Raw genomic sequence first — 15,176 nt, forward strand, 5'->3', positions numbered from 1 at the left:
TGTAGATTTCAGAGTCATTTAAGGTGGTTAAAGACAAGATGATGGATAAGAACCGTGTGTGTGTACGGACTGATGATGACAGCACAAATGTTAAAAAATTGAGTCTTAGGATACAGACACTTGGCATAGTAACAAGCTGAACCAATGAGGAAGAAAAGGGGTACAGTGCAAGAGAAAAAGGGAAAATATAGTACAGAGAAGGCAAAGAGATGAAATCTTTGAGATTAACAGAATCTTATGCTCTGCAATGAATGAAAATGCCAATCCATATATTTGGTGAGTATGAGAAATCATTAACCTTAGAGTGATTTAGTTTTTAGTGATTAATGCTAATAATTTAGCTTACAAGTTAATAATTTAGTTTACAAGTTAATAATTTAGTTTACAAGTAGTTGCAGACAAGATGAGTTACAAGAAAATGGAGATAACAAATGAAACTAGTCCAAGAACTAAAAGCAAATAGCATTGCCTCCTTTTTCATCATTTCTAGGTCTCTCAATTTGAAATCTCCAAAACCTCAAATACATCAATTCACTCACTTTATAAAAGTGGCCTGGTGCACGAAATTCATGCACATTAAAAGGGGGACCCAGAGTCAAGTCCCCGCCCACCCACATGCACCTCAAAATCGTGTGAGACCCAGACCTGGCCGCCCCCCCATTGGGTTAGATCCAGACCCAGCCAGTCCCACCCTTGTCAAGCCCCACCGGGCAGGGGGCGCAGCCTCAGGCCCCCGTCAAGCCCCACTGGCAGGGGGCACAGCCTCAGGTCCCCGTCAAGCCCCGTTGGGTGGGGAGCACGGCCTGAGGTCCCTTGTCAAGCCCCGCCAGGTAGGGGGGTGCAATCTCAGGTCACCTGGCCCAGTGCTGGGGTGGGGGGTGCGGCCTGAGGTCCCCCGGCCTGGCGCTGGGGCGGGGAGAGCAGCCTGAGGTACCCTAGCCCAGCACCAGGATGGGAAGCGCACCTTGAGGTCCCCCGTCAAGCTCTGCCAGGCGGGGGTCACGGCCTGAGGTCCCCCGGCCTGGCGCCGGAACAGGGGGCGAGGTCTGAGGTCTCCTGTCAAGCCCTGCCAGGTGGGGGGCGCGGCCTGAGGTCCCCTGTCAAGCCCCACGGGGGCAGGGTAGGGTGTAGCCTCAGGTCCCTGCTGATTGCTCATTAAGACTCCTTAAGGGAACTTGGCCTCAGCTGTGGATGCAGCCATCTTTGTGATGGAGTGATGGTCAATTAGCATATTCCCTCTTTATTAGATAGGATAATCTTAGGCATTAGCAATCATCCTATATAATAAAAGCCTAATATGCTAATTTCTGGTCATCCAGTCAGTCACTCAACCAATCAAAGTATAATATGCTAATGATATTCTAAGGCCACTCAATTGCTCACTATGATGTGCACTGACCACCAGAGGGCAGACGCTCTGACCGGTAGGTGAGCTTGCTGCTGGGGTCTGGATGATTGGGAGTGAGTGAGAGAGATGGGTGGTCCCTCCCCGGCTGGCCAACCTCCTGCATCCCGCAGGCCAGGCCAAGGGACCCCACTGGTGCACGAATTCGTGCACCAGGCCTCTAGTATTTTTATATCTCACAACAAAGAAAGCTATCTACTAATGTCATGATAAAATCAACATTTAGGCATGTTTTTGGAATTTTATCCAAACAGATACCAAACAACCTGAATATGAAAGTGAATTTTTTGGAAGATAAACAATTTCTAAGATTTTTCTCTACACATTCACAGTAAACATGTATTACAGGTTAACAATCCTATAGCTATCTCTATAGAAATCAAGCCAGTATTTCATGTTATTAAGAAAGTGATAATTAAAAATACTAGCATTTGGTATTGGTAGCATAGCTTTCATCTAAGGACATCAAAGCAACTTTTAAACACCTATTAATTATGGCCTTTTCTAACTACCCTGTTTGCTGCAGCAGAATACAAGCATGAACATGACTGCATTTTACCCTGATGACACATTAAATATAATTTCAAACACCTGTGATTAATATTCAGTAATTACAATAAATGGGTATAAACAAGTTACTTTGGATAACATACTTTAGAATGAAAAGTAAAATCTACTCAATGTAAACTTCAGTAACTGTCATCTAGAAAATTTTAGAAAAAGAACCAGACTAAATATTTTTATTCTATTAAAGATTTGTAATTTTTTCCTATAAACATTAAATATCTTCCCCCCAGCCAAACCATGAAACCATCACACATCATTTAAACAGTCCCAGGTATCTCAACTTGTGAAGTAATCCTAGTTATCTGATTCTGCTTCATTTGGCAACAGAATGCACCTGCAGACTTGAGCACCTTCTGGCTTCAACTAACACCAAGGGCCCCAGGGCTGCCTACACCCAGGTGGGGTTGACTGCAAACAATTTCTACCCTTACAGCACCAACTCGGCTAATCTCCTGACCTGGAAGTCTCTGATCTTGCACTGCCTACAGTATTACCCTAACAGTATTAGCAGATTCCCATCCCCTAATAGCAAACCTTCTAATACTAGACAGCCTCTATTCTGTTAGTGACCAAACTGAGAGCAGCCATTTCAACCAAAGAACCACAAGTTTTAAAACATGTAATACCTGACTACTCAGTCAGGGTCCCTGACCCCTTTTCCCTTAGACTGTCAAATTAAAAAATGACAACAGTCAATACAATAGCTGTCCCGTATGAATAAATCAAAAGCATATATTTTTATCAGACGAGCAAAAAATATATTCTTTGGTGTGCCACAGAATTTTATGAGATGAAAAAGGTTGAAAATCACAGTTGTAGAGTGATAAATCCTCTAAGAAGTGCCTCAGATTAATTGCAAAGGAGGTCTCCTTTTTCACTTTTCATTTTCTTGATTACAAAACTACCCTCCACTTCATACCCTTGCATTCCAAACTCCATGCTTTTAACAATGACTTGTGAATGGATACTTAAGACATTATGTACTTTTCTAATGACTCAAATTGGCTGCTCAGTAAAAATTAAAAGATGTGCACATGCATACAGTTTGTTTTGTCATGGCTTCAATAACTGAAAATCCAGCATTTCAAACTACAAAACCCTGAAAAACTTCTGAAGCATCTATGGAAAGATGTAGAGTACCAAAATCTAAATAAACTCAATCTTGTGTTTCTAACTGGATGCCATACAGAAAAATTAAACAATAGCCATGGGTAACAGAAATAGGTGGTGAAGTCATAGAAGTTCTAGGGGGACACTGATTTGTCTTAAGCCAGAATAGGAATGCCATAGAAAATGTTTCTCCCATTTAAACAGTCTGCAATAGGAAAGTAAAACTAATGTAAAAAATTAAAATGTTAAAAATAAAGACCAGTTTGGCAAGCATGACACCTAAGTTACACATTCTCATGGGACACAGCTCCTTTAATTAGACAAAGCTGAGGTTTGAGGAAAATTCTCATCTCCAGGTCTGTGTGACCGATAATAGGACTCAGCAGACAATGTATATACAACCGGGTCTTACTGAACCCAGTTAAGTGAAAGCCTACACTCCTCCTAAACCCTTGCCCCACCACCAAGACACCTGGGAGATGCCACCCAGATCTCAAGAGTACTTAGCTTACATCCTTTGGTGGGTATCTAGAAAAAGGCAGAAGCATCCTATTTCATTTCTTCCCTACCCCCCACGTGGGCTGAGTACTAAAAAACAAAGTGTCTTTGCCTAGAAACAAACTATCTCTAGAGAGACTGAAAGGAAAGTAGCGAAAGAAGCAAATTCACTGCAATGGTGAGCAGAGAAAGGAGTCTACACCCTCAAACACATTTAAACGTGGTAGAAATTAAAATACTAAAAATAATGTCAAAATAGCCTATATAATAAAGAGCTAATATGCTAATTAGACCAAATAGCGGAACGACCATCTGGACCACCTTCCAGACAACTGTCCGGATGCCCTTCCGGAGGAAGTGGGGGCTGCGAGGGGCCGAGGCAGCCACAGCTGCGAGGGCCAAGCCCCTTGCACGAATTTCATGCATCGGGCCTCTATTATACATTATAATGACCTAGCATTAGCGGTCACTAACAAGTCACATTTCTAAAAATTACTAAAATATATACTTATATATTAAAAATATAGACAATTTAACAGCACTGTTCGTGACCTGTGGCCCTGCTGTGGCTGACCGGTTCCATTCCAGTGCGACAGCAGCCCCACGGCCACCACACTGACTGACTGAGGGTGGCTGTCAGTTTCAGGTCTTGGAGACAAGCATGGGGGGGAAAAAATAAAAACAAATAAAATAAAATAATAATAAAAATATAGACAATTTAAAAGACCCCAGAAGTTGGAGTGCACATACAACCCACTTTCTCTTCAAGTGGCCCATAAATTGTGAACAAGGTATTTAACTTCCAGGCTCTTAACATAGCTAATTTCAAATTTAGTTGAGGAGCACTAATTTACTAAAATTTACTAAAATTAGTGCTCTTCAACTAAACTGTATAGGGGCAAATAAGGTGGCAAATGAGGAAGCAAATTCTCCATTTAAAAGTTTTTATTTATTTTTGTTGTTGTTAATCCTCACCCAAGGATATATTTTCATTGATTTTTAGAGAGAGTGGAAAAGAGAGGGAAAGGCAGAGAGAAACATCGATGTGAGAGAAACACATCAACTGGTTGCCTCCTGCACGAGCCCTGGGCCGGGGAGGAGTCTGCAACCAAGTTACGTCCCCTTGACCGAAACTGAATCCAGGACCCTTTGGTCCGCAGGCCAACACTCTGTCCACTGAGCCAAACCGGCTAAGGCTAAAAGTTTTAAAAAGAGTTGACAGTAGACAAGCACTCAAGAACAGCACAAACATGAACTTACATTATGTCTTAAAGTAGAACTAGAGAGGCAGAAAATGGCAGGGTATTTCCAAACAGAAGGAAGCTATGAACATAAGCACAGAAGTAGAAATGACAATTCCAGTTGCAAGAAACAACAGTTCAAAGGGGAGAGCTAGAGTAAGTGACCCCTTAAAGCCTATGTTAAGGAGTTTGCTTGTTTTTCCAAATAGATAATGGAGAGCCACGGAAAGTTTTTATGCCTGAAAAGGTGTTTTAATTACAAGACCAACATATTAAAACATGTTCACACTATATAGTTTATGCAACATGCATGACTAAAAAGTTTAATTTTACATATTTTGGATTTTTAAGATTACCTTGCTTTTATTGATTTGACACTATGAAACTTCACAAAATAAAATGTTTTACAAGTCACATGATTCCCTAACATTTATTTTCAAATAACCATAAATGTTTAATAATCTAGAATGACAATTTATGCAAAGCCTTGTATGGGAAGCAATATAGAATGGTGGTTTCTAGTTTCAATTGTAGAGCCAGTTGGTTGGAACACCAACACAAACTTTGTGACCTGGAACAACCTAAGCTTTTTTAATGGTTGTTGTACTAAAAGAGAAATGTAAGGGCAAATGCCTGTCATATAGTAAGGACTCAATAAATGTTGGCAATAATCATTAAATAGAATCCAGATGCCCTACCACTAGTTGTTGGCTCACCTGGGTTTTGGTAGATTCATATGTTCTTATTTTCTACTTTCCAAAATTCTTAAACATACTTGTATTTAATAAATACTTCCAGATAGACTGATATGTAGAAGCCAATCTTTATTTATTACACCAGAATAGAGGTCCAGTGCATGAATCCACACACTGGTGAGGTCACTCGGCCTGGCCTACGAGGATCGGGCTGAAACCGGCTCTCCAACATCCCCCAAGAAGTCCCAGACTGTGAGAGGACACATGCCAGGCCGAGAGACCCCACCGGTGCACGATTGGGGCCGGGGAGAGACCACGGGAGGGCTCCAGGGCGTGTCCCACCCGTCTCGCCCAATCCCCATCGGTCAGACCCCAGCAGCAAGCTAACCTACCAGTCGGAGCGTCTTCCCCCTGGTGGTCAGTGCATGTCATAGCGACTGGTCAGACAGTCGAACACTTAGCACATTAGGCTTTTATTTATATAGGATAATGAGCAAAACGGTAGGTAGATTGTATCTAAGTCCAAAATACAAAATGTCTCAACTCAGTTGTTTAAAAATACAATTATTTTTAAACTGAAAACGTATTGTTAAATTACATTAGTGTTAAATTTCAAATTAGCAATAGAATTTTCAAATACTGTAAGAACTTTTTAATTTTGTTTTTTAAATATGTTTTTATTGATTTTTAGAAGAAAGGAAGAAGGAAGAGGCATAGAGAGATAGAAACATCATCGAGAGAAACCAAGATGGCGGCATAGGTAAACACCTAAACTGCTGCCTCGCACAACAATATCAAAACTACAACTAAAAGACAAAATGGACACCATCCAGAACCACAGGAAAGCTGGCTGAGTGGAAATTCTACAACTAGAAGGAAAGAGAAAAGCACACTGAGACTCAGAGGAGCTGCAAAAGGCTGAGGTATGGAGACGCGCGCGCGTGGAGACGACGGGCGGCTGACAGCACGGGCAGCTGAGTGTGTGGCTGGCTTTCTAAAGTGGGAGGGAGACAGAAGCTCCCGATTGCGCTGAACTCCAGTCCCAGGTGAGACTCTGGGAACCCAAACTCATTTTGGGGGGAATCTGGACTGTCAGGAAAAGAGAAAGCACACTGAGACTCGGGAGCTGCAGAAGGCAGAGGTCCGGAGGCACGTGCGTGCAGAGAGGATTGACTGCTGAGTGCATGGGCGGCTGAGTGCGCAGCTGACTTTCTAAAGCGGGAGGGAGACGGAAGCTCCTGACTGCGCTGAACTCCAGTTCTGGGCGAGTTTCTGGGAAAACAGACTCATTCGGGGAGAAACTGGACTGTATGGCAGCGGGCAGAACTCGAGGGTGGCTTTCTCTCAGAGGTGCTTGCAGCGATTACCGAGGGACACTGAGACCCAGGGGCCTCATAGGGCAGGGCTGACGGGAAGTCAAGGCTGTCTGCTCCGCCCTGAGACTCCGCCCTATCCAAGCTGAGCACTGAGGCTTTTGCAAGTCTTGTCTCATAAGGATGTCTCCAGCATGGAAGTTCTCCCAGCGTAGGCACAGCTGATCCTCACAGTCAATTGGCCTGGAAGTCAATTCCTCCCAGTGATACCAACAACAATCAAGGCTTAACTACAACAAGGCTGTGCACACAGCCCACAAAGGGGTGCACCAAAAGTGTCCACCTCAGGTAACGGGGAGGCTGAGCCACTGGGCCATATAGGACACCTACCACACAAAGCTACTCTACCAACTCAGGGAAGCAGCCAAAATGCAGAGACAAAGAAACAGATCACAAATGAAAGAAATGGAGGAAAGCAAACTACTGGATATAGAGTTCAAAACCACGGTTATAAGGTTTTTCAAAAATTTCCTAGAAAAGGCCGATAATTTTAGCGAGACCCTTGAGGATATGAAAAAGGATCAACTAGAAATTAAACATACACTGACTGAAATAAAAAATATACAGAGACCTAACAGCAGACTAGAGAAATGCAAGAAACAAGTCAAAGATTTGAAATACAAAGAAGCAAAAAACACTCAACCGGAAAGCAAAAAGAAAAAAAGAATCCAAAAATTTGAAGATAGTGTAAGGAGACTCTGGGACAACCTCAAGCATACCAACATCCGAATTATGGGGGTGCCAGAAGAAGAGAGAGAGCAAGATACTGAAAACCTATTTGAAGAATAATGACCGAAAACTTCCCCCACTTGGTGAAAGAAATAGACTTACAAGTCCAGGAAGCACACAGAACCCCAAACAAAAGGAATCCAAAGAGGACCACACCAAGACACATCATAATTAAAATGCCAAGAGCAAAAGACAAAGAGAGAATATTAAAATCAGCAAGAGAAAAACAGATAATTACCTACAAGGGAGCACCCATACAATGTCTCCCATTTCCCCCCCCCCTTTTACTCTCCTCCTCCCAGTCCCCCCATCTCTGGCCATCACCACACTTTTGTCTATGTCCATCTCCCTCCCATCCTATATAATAAAAGGCTAATATGCAAATCGACCAAACGGTGGAACAACCGGTCGCTATGACATACACTGATCACCAGGGGCAGACGCTCAATGCAAGAGCTGCCCCCTAGTGGTCAGTGCGCCCCCACAGGGGGAGTCCACTCAGCCAGAAGCCCTGAGCTGGGCTCACGGCTGGCAAGCGCAGCAGCAGTGGCAGGAGCCTCTCCCGCCTCTGTAGCAGAGCTAAGGATGTCTGACTGCTGGCTTAGTCTCACTCCCCCGAGAACATCCCCCGAGGGCTCCCGGGCTGCAAGAGGGCACAGGCCATGCTGAGGGACCCCAGCCATATGCACGTTGAGGGTGACCAGGCTGGTGGGGAAGGGCCGTTAGGGGCAACCAGGCAGGCAGGCAGAGGCGGTTAGGGGTGATCGGGCAGGCAGGGGAGCAGTTAGGGGCATTAGGCAGGCAGGTGAGTGGTTAGGAGCCAGTGGTCCTGTATTGCGAGAGGGATGTCCGACTGCCGGTTTAAACCGGTTTAAAGAGGCAATCAGACATCCCCCAAGAAATTCGTGCACCGGGCTTCTAGTATTTCAATAAAAGAGTTTTATTTTTTAAATAAAAACTGGGGTTTTAGTATAGCATCAAAGAAGGATGTCCACAATTATGTGAAACGTCTGTTAAAATACTCTGCCTTTTCCAACTACATATCTGTATGAGGCCAGATTTCCTTCATATGCTTTAGTGAAAGAACCTATCACAACAGAATGCATGCAATAATAGCTATGGGATCCAGCTGTTTTCTATTAAGCTAGACATAAAGACAGTTGCAAAAAATGTAATAAATGTCAATCTCATATTTTCCTTGTTTTGGAAGAGACAGTGACTTTCATTAAAAATGCTACTTATGGCCCTAACCGGTTTGGCTCAGTGGATAGAGCGTCGGCCTACGGACTGAAAGGTCCCAGGTTCTATTCCGGTCAAGGGCACGTACCTTGGTTGCGTGCACATCCCCAGTAGGGAGTGTGCAAGAGGCAGCTGAATCGATGTTTCTCTCTCATCGATGTTTCTAACTCTCTATCCCTCTCCTTTCCTCTCTGTAAAAAATCAATAAAATATATTTAAAAAAAAATGCTACTTATGCCCTAGCTGATTTGGCTCAGTGGATAGAGCATCGGTCTGAGGCCTGAAGGTCCTGGGTTCGATTCCGCTCAAAGGCAAATGCCTGGATTGCAAGCCCGATCCCCAGTAGGAGGCATGCAGAAACATCTCATCATTGATGTTTCTCTCGCTCTCTCCCTCTCCCTTCCTCTCTGAAATCAATAAAAATATATACATTTTTAAATGCTACTTATGTTAACACAAATAGCGTTTTAAATGGGTTTATAATTTTTAAATGATAGATATAACCTACATAAACAAAAGCTTTTTGGAGTTATCAATAATTTTGAAGAATGTAAAGGAATTCTGATTAAAAAGTTTGAAAACAGCCGGGACCGGTTTGGCTCAGTGGATAGAGCGTCGGCCTGCGGACTGAAGGGTCCCAGGTTCGATTCCGGTCGGGGGCATGTACCTTGGTTGCGGGCACATCCCCAGTTGGGGGTGTGCAAGAGGCAGCTGATCGATGTTTCTCTCTCATCGATGTTTCTGACTCTCTATCCCTCTCTCTTCCTCTCTGTAAAAAATCAATAAAATATATTAAAAAAAAAAAAAAGTTTGAAAACAACTGCTAGAAACCTAATAACACTTTATTACTTAGCTATTTAGTATCTTCCTTTGAAGTACAATAAGCAATGACCAAACAAAAGGAGGTGATAGGTAGAATAATGATTGTTGTAATATGAAAGTATTTTCAATCATTAAATTTGTTACATACAAAAGGCAAAGAATAAAACATATAATATGCTACCATTTGCTGAAACCGGGAAGGAAATGATGTCAGATGCATATGTGCCTGTATATGCATAAAAGAAACTAATCTGGCAATCAAGAAATTGACAAAAAGCAACCACCTGCCGAAACCGGTTTGGCTCAGTGGATAGAGCGTCGGCCTGCGGACTCAAGGGTCCCGGGTTCGATTCCGGTCAGGGGCATGTACCTTGGTTGCGGGCACATCCCCAGTAGGGGGTGTGCAGGGGGCAGCTGATAGATGTTTCTCTCTCATTGATGTTTCTAACTCTCTATCCCTCTCTCTTCCTCTCTGTGAAAAATCAATAAAATATATTTAAAAAAAAAAAAAAAAAGCAACCACCTATGAGGGAAGGGGAATATGGAATACTCAGGAATGATATAGGAATGACACTTCTCAATGAATACCTTTAACTTTAAAACACATAAATATACTCTCTTTCTAATTTAATCTAAATCTAATTTAACCTATTTAGAAAATATTAACTCTGTTATGTTACACTTAAAAGATGTCATTGATGGAATTAAAAACAAAATTAGATATTGTGCAAGAAAAGAAATCAGTACACTTGAAGATAGAAAAAGAAATTATGCAAAAGGAAGCCTAGAGAGTAAAAAATTAAAAAACAGCCCTAGCTGGATTGGCTTCGTGGATAGAGCGTCAGGGTCCCAAATTCGATTCCAGTCGAGGGCACATGCCTGGGTTGTGGGTTCGATCCCCAGAAGGGGACATGCAGGAGGCAGCTGATCCATGATTCTCTCTCATCATTGATGTTTTTTTCTCTCTCTCTCTCTCCTCTCTCCCTTCCTCTCTGAAATCAATAAAAATATATTTTTTAAAAATAATAAAAAAATAACTCTCGCCCTGGCCAGTTTGGCTCAGTGGATAGAGAGTCAGCCTGCAGATGGAAGGGTCCTGGGTTCAATTCCAGTCAAGGACACATGCCCGGTTGCAGGCTCGAGCCCCAGTAGGGGGCATGCAGGAGGAAGCCGATCAGTGATTCTCTCTCATCACTGATGTTTCTTTTTATTTTTATTTATTTTTTTATTGATTTCAGAGAGGAAGGAAGAGGGAGAGAGAGATTGAAATATCAATGATGAGAGAGAATCATTGATCGGCTGTCTCTTGCACGCCCCCTACTAGGGATCGAGCCCGCAACCCAGGCATGTGTCCTTGTCTGGAATCAAACCCGATCCCCAATAGGAGGCATGCAGAAACATCTCCTCGGTCCGCAGGCCGATGCTCTATCCACTGAGCAAAACTGGCTAGGGCTCATCATTGATGTTTCTCTCTCTCTCCCTCTCCCTTCCTATCTGAAATCAATAAAAATATATTTTTTTAAATAACTTTCGGTGAAATATGAGACAATATTAAGCTATCTAACATACTTTCAACTGGAATCTAGAAAACAAAGAGGGTGAAAAAAGTATTTGAGGTAATAATACAGAATATTTTTCCAAACTTGCCACAAACTATAACCTGCAAATCCAAGAAACTTGGTAAATCCAAAACAGGATAAACTCAAAGAAAATTATTCAAAGGCACATGATAATAAAATAACAGGAAAATGGTAATAAGCTTTTTAAAAAGCATAAAGCAACCAGAGGAAAAAAGACAGACTGTATTCAGGAGAACAAATACTTTAAAAACCACGGAATTTTCAAAAGCTGTGCAAGCCAAAATACAATAGAACATTTAGAAAGTGCTAAAAAACAAACACAGGAATGTCAACATACCCACTGAATTCAATGCCTACCAAACTACCTTTCAAAAATGGGGTAAAAAAAAACAAAACTACAGCAATCAAACTGTGTTGTACAGGTATAGGATAAACAGACAGGTAGGAATAGAACTGAGAGTCCAGAAATAAACCCAAACATTTATATCCAATTGATTTGAACATTCAATGGGGAAAGAACAGTCTCTTCAACAAATGGTGCTGAGACAATTGGATATCCACATGCAAAAGAATCAAGTTGGACCCCAACCCACCCCACATACAAAACTTAACCCAGAATGGATCGACAACCTAAATGTAAATACTAAAATGATAAAACTCTCAAAAGAAAATACAGAAGCAAATCTCCATTATCTTGGATTTGACAATGTTTTTGTTGTTGTTTTTTAGATATAACACCAAAGCATGAGTAACAAAATAAAAAAACAAATGTAACTGAATTTCATCAAAATTAAAAACTTTTGTGCATGAAAGTATTACCCAGAAAGTAAAAAGACAATCTGTGGAAAGGGGAGAAAAGACTTGCAATTCATATACCTGTTCAGGGATAAAGTTCCCGAATATATATAAAGAATTCTTACAACACAGTAACAGAAACACAACTCAATTCAAAAATGGACAAAGGATAGACATTTCTGTTTAGATGATATACTAATGGCCAATAAGCATATGAAAAGATGTTCAACATCATTAGTCATTACAGAAATGCAAATGAAAGCCATAATGATACAACTTCACACTCAGAATGGCTATTATCAAAATAAATAAGTGTTGGTAAGGATGTGAAGAAAGTGGAACCCTCATGGATTGCTGGTAGAAATGTAAAATGGTCCAGCTGCTGTGGCAATCAGTTTGGTGGTTCCTCAAAATGTTAAACATAGATTATTGTATGACCCAGCAATGTGACTCCTAGATAAATACCCAAAAGAATTGATAGCATGGACTCAAGCAGATACTTGTATACCAATATTCATAGCTGTATCAATACTAAAGCCAAAAGGTGGAAACAACTCAAAATGTCCATCAACAGATGAAATAAACAAAATATGGTATATACATACATTGGTATTATTCAGAATTTAAAAAGAATAAAATTCTGATACATTCTGCATGTATCATCCTTGCAAACATGTTAAGTGAAATAAGCCAGACATCAAACAGGAAGATGGTCTCCGTGAACCCTGACACAGATGAAAAAGTATTTACCGTGTAAATATAACCATAAGAAAGCTAGATTGGCCCTGGCCGGTTTGACTCAGTGGATAGAGTGTCAGCCTGCAGACTGAAGGTCCTGGGTTCGGTTCTGGTCGAGGGCACGAACCTTGGTTGCAGGCTTGATCCCTGGCCCTGGTCAGGGTGTGTGCAGGAGGCAACCAATCAATGTGTCTCTCTCACATCAATGTTTCTATCTCTCTTTCCCTCTCCCTTCTTCTCTGAGATCAATGAAGATGTATTAGAAAGAAAAGAAAGAAAAGAAAGAGAGAAAAGAAAAGAAAAGAAAATTAAAGAAAAGAAAGCTAGATTGGCTTTATTAATATTAAATAAGAAACACTTCAGAACAAGAACTATTACCAGAAATAAAAAGGTGCATAGGTAATGATAGAGTCAATTCAATAAAAAAAAAAAAAAACATAATCTGAAACATGCATATCAAATAATAGACATTCAAAATACATGAAACGGCCCTAGCTGATTTGGCTCAGTGGATAGAGTGCTGGCCAGCGGACTAAAGGGTCCCAGGTTCGATTCTGGCCAAGGGCACATGCCTGGGTTGCAGGCTCAATCCCTAGTAGCAGGGCATGCAGGAGGCAGCCAATCAATGATTCTCTCTCATCATTGATGTTTCTCTCTCTATCCCTTTTATTGATTCCTCTCTGGAAACAATTTTAAAAAAATACATGAAACAACAAATTAATAAAGCTAAAAGAAAAAAAAAGACAATTTCAGAATTATATTTAGAAATTTCAACACTTCTCAGGAATTGACAGAAATAATAAATGGATAACCAATAGGAATGCAGAAGATTTAAATACAGTAACACAACTTAGCCTAATTAACATTTAGAGAGCATTCCACCCCACAACTACAGAAAACATACATTATTTTCAAACACACACCAAGGCAGACCATGTAATGAGCCATAAAACAAGTTTATTTTAGTTGTCTGGACCCAAAGGAGAAAACCAGCTGCAACATTTCCTGAACTTAAACCCTTTTCACAAAGACTTCTCTCCAAGAACTACTGTTTCTCATGCGAAGAGCCATGCCACCCATTTTCAACACCTCTTCCAATTTCTCCTCCTAATTGTGACTATCAAAATAAAGGGTGCAATAAAAATATCCTTTCCTTGACTACCCAGCCATAATTAGTCAATCTTATGAAGTACATGCAAAAGTCATAAGGCAGCCCAGGTGGTGTGACTCAGTGGTTGACTGTTGACCCATGAACCAGGAGGTCACGGTTCGATTCCAGTCAGGGCACATGCCAGGGTTGTAAGCTGGAACCACAGTAGGGAGCATGAAGGAGGCGGCTGATCAATGATTCTTTGTCTCCCTCTCCCTTTCTCTCTAAAAAAAATCAATAAACTACTCAAAAAATCTATTTTAAAAAACAAGTCCTAAAGCAGGAATAAGCTTGACATATTTGGAGAACAGCAAGGGGGCCAGAATGACTGGAACAGAATAAGGTAAAGGGTATAAACTGTAGGAGATGAAATCAGAAAGTTAAACAGAGATCAGAGCATGTAAGACCTGCTAAGTGTTGGTAAGGACTTTGGATAAATTCTAAGTATGATGGGAGGTTTTTGAAAAAGAATATTATCTTATTTACATTGTTAAGAAGCTCTTAGGCTGCTGTGTAAAGAACAGAATAGAAACTACTAGTAAGCAACTGGTTAGGAACCATTGGCCAGAGCATGAGAGATGGCTAAGACCAAAGTGGCTTAGACCATACACAAATGTGTTTGTCAGGGGAAAAAGGCCCAGACAAATCTATAGAAGTTGTGTTGTGATGCCTTAAAGCATTTTCTTTGCCTGGATCCCAGGACATCTCATTCTCCTACTCATGAGATGCTTAATCTGTCTTCCTTGCATGCTCACCCGCACCTCCCCAAGCTCTTCAAGCTGGAAATGTTTGAAGGCCCAGTCTCTGAACCTCTTTTTTCTAGCTACTCTCATTCCTTTGGTGATTTTATCCAGACACTTGGCTTTAAGTATCATCTATATAATAATAATTTAATTTACATCTCCAATCTAGGCCTTTTCCCTAAACTCTAAATGCAGGCATATAGTTGACATGGTAAACATCTCAAACTTAAGAAAAAACAAAATTGAGCTCCCTAACCTTCCCCCTTCAAAGGTGTTTCTCTTAAATCTTTCCTCAGAAAATATCAACTCCATTTTTTTTTAATATATTTTATTGATTTTTCACAGAGAGGAAGGGAGAGGGATAGAGAGCTAGAAACATCGATGAGAGAGAGACATCGACCAGCTGCCTCCTGCACAGCCCCCACTGGGGGATGTGCCCGCAACCAATGTACATGCCCTTGACCGGAATCGAACCTGGGACCTTCCAGTCC

At 41.3% G+C, this 15,176-nt stretch overlaps 1 protein-coding gene and 1 non-coding gene across 5 annotated transcripts in view; one reads left to right on the top strand and one right to left on the bottom strand.

The window, feature by feature from the left end:
• Nucleotides 1-15,176, bottom strand: part of MEMO1 (mediator of cell motility 1) — a 101,066-nt gene that overhangs the window by 65,025 nt on the left and 20,865 nt on the right. The gene's annotated exons all lie outside the window — the stretch shown is intronic.
• Nucleotides 4,117-4,241, top strand: LOC129151966 (small nucleolar RNA SNORA54). The gene has a single exon (XR_008558674.1). It is a non-coding gene; the product is annotated as a small nucleolar RNA SNORA54 (small nucleolar RNA).

Source organism: Eptesicus fuscus, chromosome 16 (assembly GCF_027574615.1).
Source record: "Eptesicus fuscus isolate TK198812 chromosome 16, DD_ASM_mEF_20220401, whole genome shotgun sequence".
Classification (NCBI taxonomy): domain Eukaryota; kingdom Metazoa; phylum Chordata; class Mammalia; order Chiroptera; family Vespertilionidae; genus Eptesicus; species Eptesicus fuscus.